A 9,385-nucleotide genomic window follows, 5' to 3' on the forward strand; every position below is an offset into this window, starting at 1 on the left:
TTTCCTTTTACTTTCCTCTTGTCCCACTATCATGCTCAGCCTTCATTTGGGTTTCAGTAATTCCTCTCAGTTACATTGCCCTTGATCAAGCCCTACCAATCCTCCTACACCTTCCTCACCATTGATTTTGGATCACTTGTTGTTCCCTTTTCCCTGGGTTAACACCCACTTTCTTTCCCCTGCTTCCCCTTCTCCTATGTCCCCTTGGAAACTTCGGTCCTGTTGTTTTTCTCATCCAGATTGTTTATCCCGCCTATCTTATCTAGATAGACCTGCAGAGATAATAATATGCACAAAAACAAGACAGAGCAAAACAAAGTAACAAAAGAAAACAAAACAACAACAACAAAAAAAGCCTGTAAATAGTTCAAGGTCAGTTTGTTGACCTTTAGGGGTGTTTTCCTGATGAATCTAATGGGATAACATGCCCTGGCCCCAAAGTCTATTTTTGGTATTTCCTCGGGACTTCCATGCTCTGCTCCCCTTGCTGTTCTGTTGCATGCCCTTAGAATTTTGCCTTGGTGTGGTGGGATCAGATCGGGTGAAATTTCCACACTGTGTCTCCAGTGTTGTCCCCATAGGGCTATGGGTCAGTAAGGGATGTCATGTCTCCTAGTGGGGCTGGCCATATGATCCTCTCTGTGCATTGGCCACTCTGAGCAGGGATATCGTCCTCAAGGCTTGGTGGGCCAGGATGTACTCCATTCTCTCTTCCTCCCCCTTCATTTGCTCCTGTGTGCTCTCATTAGACATGCACCTGTCCCTGAGCTGTAATTTCAGTGCTGTCCTCTGAAGTAAATTCTTCTGGTGGGAGGGGGGGCTGTCCACATATTTGTGATTGGGCCCAGCCCCTCAGACCTCTCTATTGGTGCATTTACAACTTGGAGCACTGGGTTGAATTCTGGTTCCTCTTTCCCTGTGGGGATATGAACAATACCCTCCCCTTGGGTGGGTTAGTGCACTCTTCCCCCGCTACCCATGTCTTTTTTTCCTCTCCCCCACCCCCACCTCCCTTTTAGTTGGCTACCATATATATCCCTGGATTTGGTCTGGCCGCTGTCATACTGTCTGGACTTCACCCCAGGAATGTTTGTATACAGTTGCTTTTTCCCTATTCCCCTTTTGCATTTTTTTAAAAGTTTACCTCAGCAGACTCATGTTGTACTTGTGCTTTTGTGCTTGGATTACTTCGCTTAGCATACTTTCCTCCAGTTCTTCCCATGTGGCAATGTGCTTGATGCGTGCATCACTGGTTTTTAGAAATGTGTAGTACCCCATTGTATGTATGTACCACAGATTTTTTAGTCCATTCATCTGTTGATGAAAATTTGGGTTGTTTCCAACTCCTTGCAATTGTGAACTGTGCCACAGAGAACATTGGAGCACAGATGTCTGGCCATGGTTTGTTTCTTGCCGCTTCTGGGTATATGCCCAGTAGGGGAATTGCTGGGTCATATGGTAGCTCAATTTCCATCTGTTTTAGATATCGCCAAATCGATTTCCATAGTGGCTGTACATACCTAAAGGGTCTATCAGCAGTGGATGAGAGTTCCTGTCTCACCACAGTCCCTCCAACACTGTTGCTTTCTGATTTTTGAATTGAGATATGTTTGAGAGTGTTTGGTGTTATCTCATAGTTGTTTCTCTAATGGCTAATGATCAGGAAAAATTTCTAATATGTTTATTGGCTATTCAAATTTCTGACTTTGTGAAATTTCTGTTCAGGTCCTTTGCCCACCTCCTCAGTGGCAATTAGTTTTTTTTCTTTTTGGAAGCTATCCGAGTATTGTAGATATTAGTAATAAGGCCTTTGTCTGATGTGTTATTGCTAAAGATGTTTTCCCAGTCCGTGGGCTCTCTTATTACTCTCTTGGTGAATTCTTTTGATGTACACAGGTGTGTTATCTTCAGTATATCCCATTTGTCAATTTGTGACTCATCTGTATTTGTGTCCTTTCCTATTTCTGATAGCCTATGTTTTCCCTGCGCCAAAGTTCTCAGATTGGTCCCAATTCCCTCATAGATGGCCCTAATAGTTTGGGGTTTTACCTTGAGGTCTGTGATCTACCTTGAGTTTATTCTTGTGCATGGAGTGAGATAAGGGTCTTGCTTCATTTTTCTGCAAGTAGATATCCATTTTTTTTCCAGCACCACTTGTTGAAGATTGTATCTGCTTCCAATTTGATATTTTTGGGGCCTTTATCAAAGATCAGTTTTCTGTATGCTGATGATTTTATTCAGTTCTTTTCCATATATCTGATTATCTGTCATTATACCAATACCACACTGTTTTGACCACTGTGGCTGTATAATATGTGAGAAGTCAGGTAAAGCAAGCCTTCCCACTCTGTCCTTCTTCTTGAGGAGTTCTCTGCTAATTCTCGGCTTCTCCCTTATGCATATGAAGTTGGTAATCAGTTTTTCCATTTCTTTGAAGAATGATGAGGATTATTGTATTGAGATTGCATTAAACCTATATAGTGCCCTGAACAGAACTTACATCTTTACTATACCGAGTCTTCCAATCCACGAGCATGGGGTATTCTTCTATTTGTTGAGGTCACTTGGTTTCTTGTAATAGTGTTCTGTAGTTTTCCTCATAAATCTTTTGTTCTTTAAGTCAGGTATATCCCTAGATATTTTAATTTGTGCTTGGCTATTGTGAAGGGTACCATCTTTTTGATCTCCGTTTCTGTGGTTTTATCTGATGTGTATAGCAGTCCTATAGACTTCTGTTTGTTGATCTTGTATCCTGCCACTCAGCCATATTCCTCTATTGCTTCCAGTACTTCCCTTGTGGAGTTTTTTATATTTTCCATAGATAAAATCATATCATTTGCAAATAACAATAGTTTCACCTCTTCCTTCCCAAGGTGAATACCTTTGATGTCTTTTCTTTTCCTTATGCTATTAGCTAAAACCTCCAGTATGATGCAAAATAAGAGTGGGGGTAAGGGGAATCCTTGTCTGGTCCCCCTTTTCAATGGGGTTGTTAGTCTTTTCTCCATTGACGACCATGTTGGCTGTTGGTTTTTCATATATAGTGTGTATTATCTTGTGAATTTTTCCTTCCATTCTTATCTTCTTGATTGTCTTAAACAGGAATTGGTGTTGGATGTTGTCGAATGCTTTGTACACATCTATCGATGTTATCATGTGGTTCTTTAGTTTTTCATGTCAATGTGGCGATTGATACTAATGGTCTTTTGTATGTTGTACCATCCCTGCATCCCTGGTATGAATCCCACTTGGTTATGGTGAATTATTTGTTTTATATACTTTGGTATTCTATTGGCCAATATTTGGTTAAGGATTTTTCCATCGATGTTCATTAGGGATAATGGTCTGTAGCTCTTAATTCTTGTGGGATTCTTGCCCTGTTTCATTATCAGAGTTATACTAGCTTCATAGAAGTTCAGAATTTACCATCTTTTCCTATGTTCTGGAAGAGTTCGTGTAGGATTGGGGTCAGTTCTTCCCTGAATACTTGGTAGAATTCTCTTGTGAAGCCATCTGGTCCAGGGTATCTTTATGTTGGTAATCCCTTGATAACCTTGTCTTTTTCTTCTATTGCTGTGGATCTGTTGAGATTCTTGACATCCATCTGGGATAATCTAGTGAGAGGATTTTTTCATCCAATAATTTGTTCATGTTTTCCAAATTGTTGAATTCATTGGAGTACAGTCCTTTGTAGTACTGGGTAATTATCCTTTTGATTTCATTAGGGTCTGTTGTAATGTTTCCCTGTTTCATCTCTCATCCTTGCTCTTGAAATTTGTCCCTTCCTTTCTTTGGTTAGGTTTGCCAGCAGTCTGTCGATTTTGATTTCCTCTCAAAGAACAAACTTTTAGCATCATTTTTTCCCCCCATAGTTTTCTTATTTTCCCTCTCCTGAATCTCAGCCCTGACTTTTATTATTTCTTTTCTTTTGCTATTCGTAGGATTGTCCTGTTGACTCTGCTCTAGTTACTATAAATTTTGTGCCACCACATCAATCATAAGTCTCTCTTCCTTTTTCATGTGTGCATGCATTGCTATGAAACTTTCTCTGTTAACTGCCTTTGCGGTATCTTGTAAGTTTTGGTATGTCATGTTCTTATTCTCATTGGTTTCTAGAAATTTCCTAATTTTATCTCTGATCTGGGCCTTTTGAAATAGAGAGTTATTCATCCTCCACTTGGTTGCTCTTGTTTTCTTCATCTTCCTTTTGTCAATTTCCAGCTTTATGGCACAGTGGTCACAGAGAGAAGCCTGTGTGATATCAATGTGCTTACATTTATGCAGATTCGCCTTGTGCCTCAGTGTGTGGTCTATCTTCGAATATGTGCCATGTGGGCTTGAAAAGAATGTGGTTTTTGGTGTTTTTTTGGATGAAGAGCTCTGTAAATATCTGTCAGGTCAAATTGTCTAATTGTAGTGTTTAGATCTCTAGCCTCCTTTTTGACTTTCTTTTCCTGCGATCTATTTTTCTCAGAAAATGGTGTATTGAAGTCACTTACTATAATTGTGGAGCCTGTGATTTCTTTCTTTCTTTTTTTTTTTACTGTTTGGAGCATTTGGTTGACATATTCAGTGGGTCTCTTGTTCAGGGAAAATGTTTAATATGCTTAGTGATTCTTTGTCTACCGTTCTCTTGAGCATTGTATAGTGTCCCTCCTCTTTTTTTATGGTTTGCACTTTGAGGTCAATTTTATCAGACATTAGGATTGCAACCCCTACTTTTTTTGAATTGCTGTTTGCTTGGTATGTTTTTCTTCAGCCTTTGATTCTCAGACTATTTTCGTCTGTAGTCTTGAGATGTGTCTCCTGTAAGCAGCAGATTGATGGGTTGTGTTTTCTAAGCCAGTCTTCTAGCCTGTCTTTTAATGCCTGAGCTCAGTCCACTGATATTCAGGGTTATTACCTCCATCTGTGGACTCTGTGATATCATCTTATACCTTTTGTTTTGCTTTTTTATCCTACATCCCTTTCTTATCAGTGTGTTGTGCATGTGTGTGTGTGTTTGTGTGTGGTTCATTCTTGACTCCTTTCCATCCTAAATCCAATGTTATCTTGGGGACTGTTTTCTCTTTGCAGCACTCGGGGTGGGGTTGTTCTATGTTGTAGTCTCTTATTTGTGCTCGGTGAGTGCTGTTCTTCTGCCCATACTGGGTCAGAAAGGATCTTTTGTAGGGCTGGGTTTCTTTTAACGTATTCCTTGAGTTTTTACTTGTCTGGGAAGTCTCTTACTTCTTCGTCTACCTTGATAGATAATTTGGCTTGGTAGAGTATTATTGGGGGTTGTGTTATTTTCCTTCAAATTTTGGAATCTATTATTCAACTCTCTCCTCTCCTTCAAAGTGTCCACTGGTAGGTCTGAGCATATTCTTATTTGGAAACTTTATATGTGATTGCTTGTTTTTCCCTAGCTGCTTTCATGATTTTCTCCTTTTCTTAAAGTTGGATTGCTTAATTATCATGTGCCTTGGTGACTTCAGTCTAGCTCGTGTTGTTTCAGTCTCCTGAACGGTTGTCTGGTTTTCATTCATTATATATACTGGGGAAGTTTTCCTCCAAAAATTCTCACTATTTTTGCAGATGACTTCTTTGTTGTGTCTTCCTCCGGTCGTCCAATTATTCTGATGTTGTTCCTCTTCATAGCATCAGACATAGCTCTTAGGCAGCAGTTTTCCACCTGTGAGTCCCGACCCCTTTGGGGGTTGAACAACTCTTCCAAATGGGTCACCTAAGACCACTGGGAAACACATATTTCTGATGGTCTTGGAACCAAGGCACTGCTCCTCTGTCCGTCTCCAGGCAGGTCCGCCCACATCAGATATGCCCACATACAAGTACCCAGCATGAAGACTCTTACCTGTGCTACACCATGCTTCAAGACAAAATTTCATTTATTTTTAATTACAAATAATTATTTTAGATTATATAATTACATATTGTTTTTATGATTAATCACTATGCTTTAATTATGTTCAATTTGTAACAATGAAAATATACCCACATATCCGATATTTACATTATGATCCATAACATTAGCAAAATTATAGCTATGATGTAGCAACGAAAATAATTTTATGGATGGGTCACCACAACATGAGGAACTGTATTAAAGAGTTGTGGCATTAGGAAGGTTGAGAACCACTGCTCTTAGATTTTCTTCAGCTTCTCTGATGGTCTTATTACATTTTTGTTCACATTTGTTAAAGTCTGCGTGGCTGTCCTCTAGGTCATTGGTGCAGTTCTCTGCTTCCTCCTGTCGGTTGGCTAAGTCCGTGGGTCTGCTACTGGTTTTGGTTATCTCGTCCCTAAACTCTTGTGTTTCCGTTTGGTGTATGGGCTTTATCTCCTCTATCATTTCATCTTTTTTTCTGTATTGTTTCCTTCATGTCCTGTATGACTGCAAGCAGCATTCTGAAAAGTTCTTTCTGTGGCAGATCAATTTCTGTTTCTTCTATGCACGTCGTTAGGTTCAGAACATTCTCTGCCATTGCAGTTAGTTTCTTCTTCTTCTTTTTCCATTGAGGTCATTGGGCCTCAGTGCTGTTTGCATTGCATTGTTTTGGAGGGGCCAGGTGCCATTTTACAGGGAGTCGAAGAGCACTGGCTCTCTCTGGGAAACTCATAGGAATGCTTCTTCGAACTGCTTGCAGCTTATTGCACTATGGAATTGGCCTACTGCTTTGTCCTCCTGTGGCTTCACTCTTTCCCTTGTTAATCAGTATTCTGTTATTTGGAGGGAAAGTTGGATGGTCCTCTCAGGGGATGATGTTTGGGTGATTGTGCACCCACGAGGATGGTGCTGTTCTTGGTGATCTCACAAGAAGCTGTGATGGTACGGCTCATGGCAGCTTAGGGCACCACAGAGGGTGTTTTGGGGTGTTTGCTGCAATGGGAGTGCCACAGAAGGATGGTGGGTTGCCTGCTTTGATGTAGAGCACCAAGAACGGTGGGCGGGATTGACCTAGCTAGGTAGATCACTGTGGCAGTTGGGCAGAGGTTCCCACAGCTGCGTAGAGTGTTGCTGAGTATTGGCAGAACTGCCTTAGGCCCTGTGAGTCACTACAGCAGGTGGGAGGAAATTCCTTCAATCATGTGGCACCACATAGGATGAGTAGGAGCTCCCCCAAACATGCAGGCAAGATTTCCCCCGAAAAAGGTGGATGGGATTTCCCTAGCCATGTGTTAAGCACTGTAGAGGGTGGGCAGGCAGAATTTCCCCCAGGGGAAGGTGGGCAGGATTTTCCCTGGAAGAAGTTGGCCAAGATATCCCATGGTGGAGGGTGGGCAGGCTTTCCTCAGTCTATGGTTATGCTGTAGAGGGTCGAGCTCTCCCAGTGGTCAGGTGTAAATGCCCTAGGCTAATGGGAGTGGTCTGGAGGTCAGCAGTGATGTGGGAGAGAAAAGGGAAGAGAAAAAGAAAACAACAACTATAGTATTAAATTAAAAATGGCACGTCCCGGTTCCAAAGCCAGACTATCTAGATTTGAACTCTATCACCCTGATTTATTAGCTAAAGGACTTTCAGCAAGTTGTTAGTCTCTCTGTCAAAGATGACATTTTAAGTTTAAAGTTCTTCATTTATAAATTAAAAACAAATTCTTCCTATCGCATAAAAGTATTTGAATCATGAATGGTTCTATGTATATGCTCATTTATGTGGATATATTTCTTTTCTTTAAAAAATCATTCTAATTAAATTATAAATCCCTTATTTGGGAGAATGGGGCAAAAATTGAGGCAGGTAGGACTACAAATTGGACTTTGGAGGGCATAGGAATTCTTGTTCTACTCCATTCAGTCATTCAGAGATTCGGGGAGTTGGCGACTCTCCCCTTTCCTACACATTTGTTCTAGGGTTATTCTGGGTGTCAGTATCCATTGTAGATAGGGAAGAATGAAAATTATACTTGAGTGGTTTATGTCAGACAGGTCTTGAAAAATTGTGTGTAGTTTCTGTTCACATTCCATTAGCCAGAAATAATATCTATCACAAACTCCAAGGAAAATTGGGAAATAAGTTGTAGCTGAATTTGTTGACTCTCTTTTTGAGTGAATTTGTTCACTTCTTTTTACCACATGCAGAATGCAACTAATGGTACAAACTGGCAGGCTTTTTGAAACACCAAAGATAAAATTTTAAGAGTGCCCAGCATTGTTTCTGGAGTTTGGGTGGTACTTAATAAATGATAACTCATATGAAGAGTATTTTTATTGCTGTAACTGAGCTGCTTTTGTGCTTGCCTTCATCCTAATGTTTTGAGCCGGGTCTCAAGTTTACTTGCTCATTTATTTCTGCAAGCATCAAGTATTTCTGTGAGCTTCCAAATTGTATTAAACAAACAAACTTTTAATTGTAAATTAGGTGAGGGTTTGCATTTCAGACTATCAATTTTATGTTCAATATTTAAACTGTTTATAAACCTTCCTGATAGTTTTCCCTCTACCCCCTTCATTTCTCTTCTGCCTCTTGTAGAATGCTCTTTTCCCCATCACCCAAGTTAACACCTGTTTACCATTTAAGTACCATCTAAGTTTGTTTCTTTGGGTATGAAAACCTTTGTCTTGGTTTTTACTTTCTAACAGTGATGATCTCATACAATATTTGACATTCTGTGATTGACTAACTTCACTCAGCATTATGTTCTCCAAGTCATCCATGCCATGAGGTCCTTCACAATTTTATCATTGTTCTTTAGTGATGCATAATATTCCATTGTATGTATGTACCAAAGTTCTTTAACCATTCTTCCAAAGATGGGCATTAAGGTTGTTTTCATCTTCTTGCTATTGTGAACAGTGCTACGATGAAGATGGGTGTGCATCTATCTGCTTGTGCTTTGACTCTTACTTCCTTGGGGTATATACCCAGCAAAGAGATTGCTGGGTCATATCGTATTTCTATTCTCAGTTGTTTGAGGAATGCCATATCGCTTTCTACAGTGGTCACATAGTTTTACAGGCCCACTTGCAGTGTATGAGGGTTCCAATGTCTCCACACCCTTCTGGTTTGTTTTTTGAACTTTACTTTGAAGGCAGGTGGAAAGTGGTATCTCATCATTGTTTTGATTTGCATCTCTCCTTTCTTCATATGCTTGTTGACCACCTGGATGTCTTCGTTGGTGAACAATCTGTTCCTGTCCCCTGCCCATTTTAAATGGGGTTATTCATCTTCTCATTGCAGTGTTGCAGTGTTCTATAGATTTTTGAGATCATCCCTTGTCCCATGTGTCATTCCCATAAAAACATTTCCCCCCAATCCAGGGGTTCTCCTTTTACTCTTTTGTTGAAGTTTTTTGGAATATTTTACTCCACTCTCTCCTCCTCTTCATAGTTTCTGCTGATAGGTCTGAGCATATTCTTATTTGGGAACCTTTATATGTGATTGCTT

The sequence above is a fragment of the Echinops telfairi genome, unplaced genomic scaffold (assembly GCF_000313985.2).
Source record: "Echinops telfairi isolate 266 unplaced genomic scaffold, ASM31398v2 ScPeMD7_7424;HRSCAF=8462, whole genome shotgun sequence".
Taxonomy (NCBI): Eukaryota; Metazoa; Chordata; class Mammalia; order Afrosoricida; family Tenrecidae; genus Echinops; species Echinops telfairi.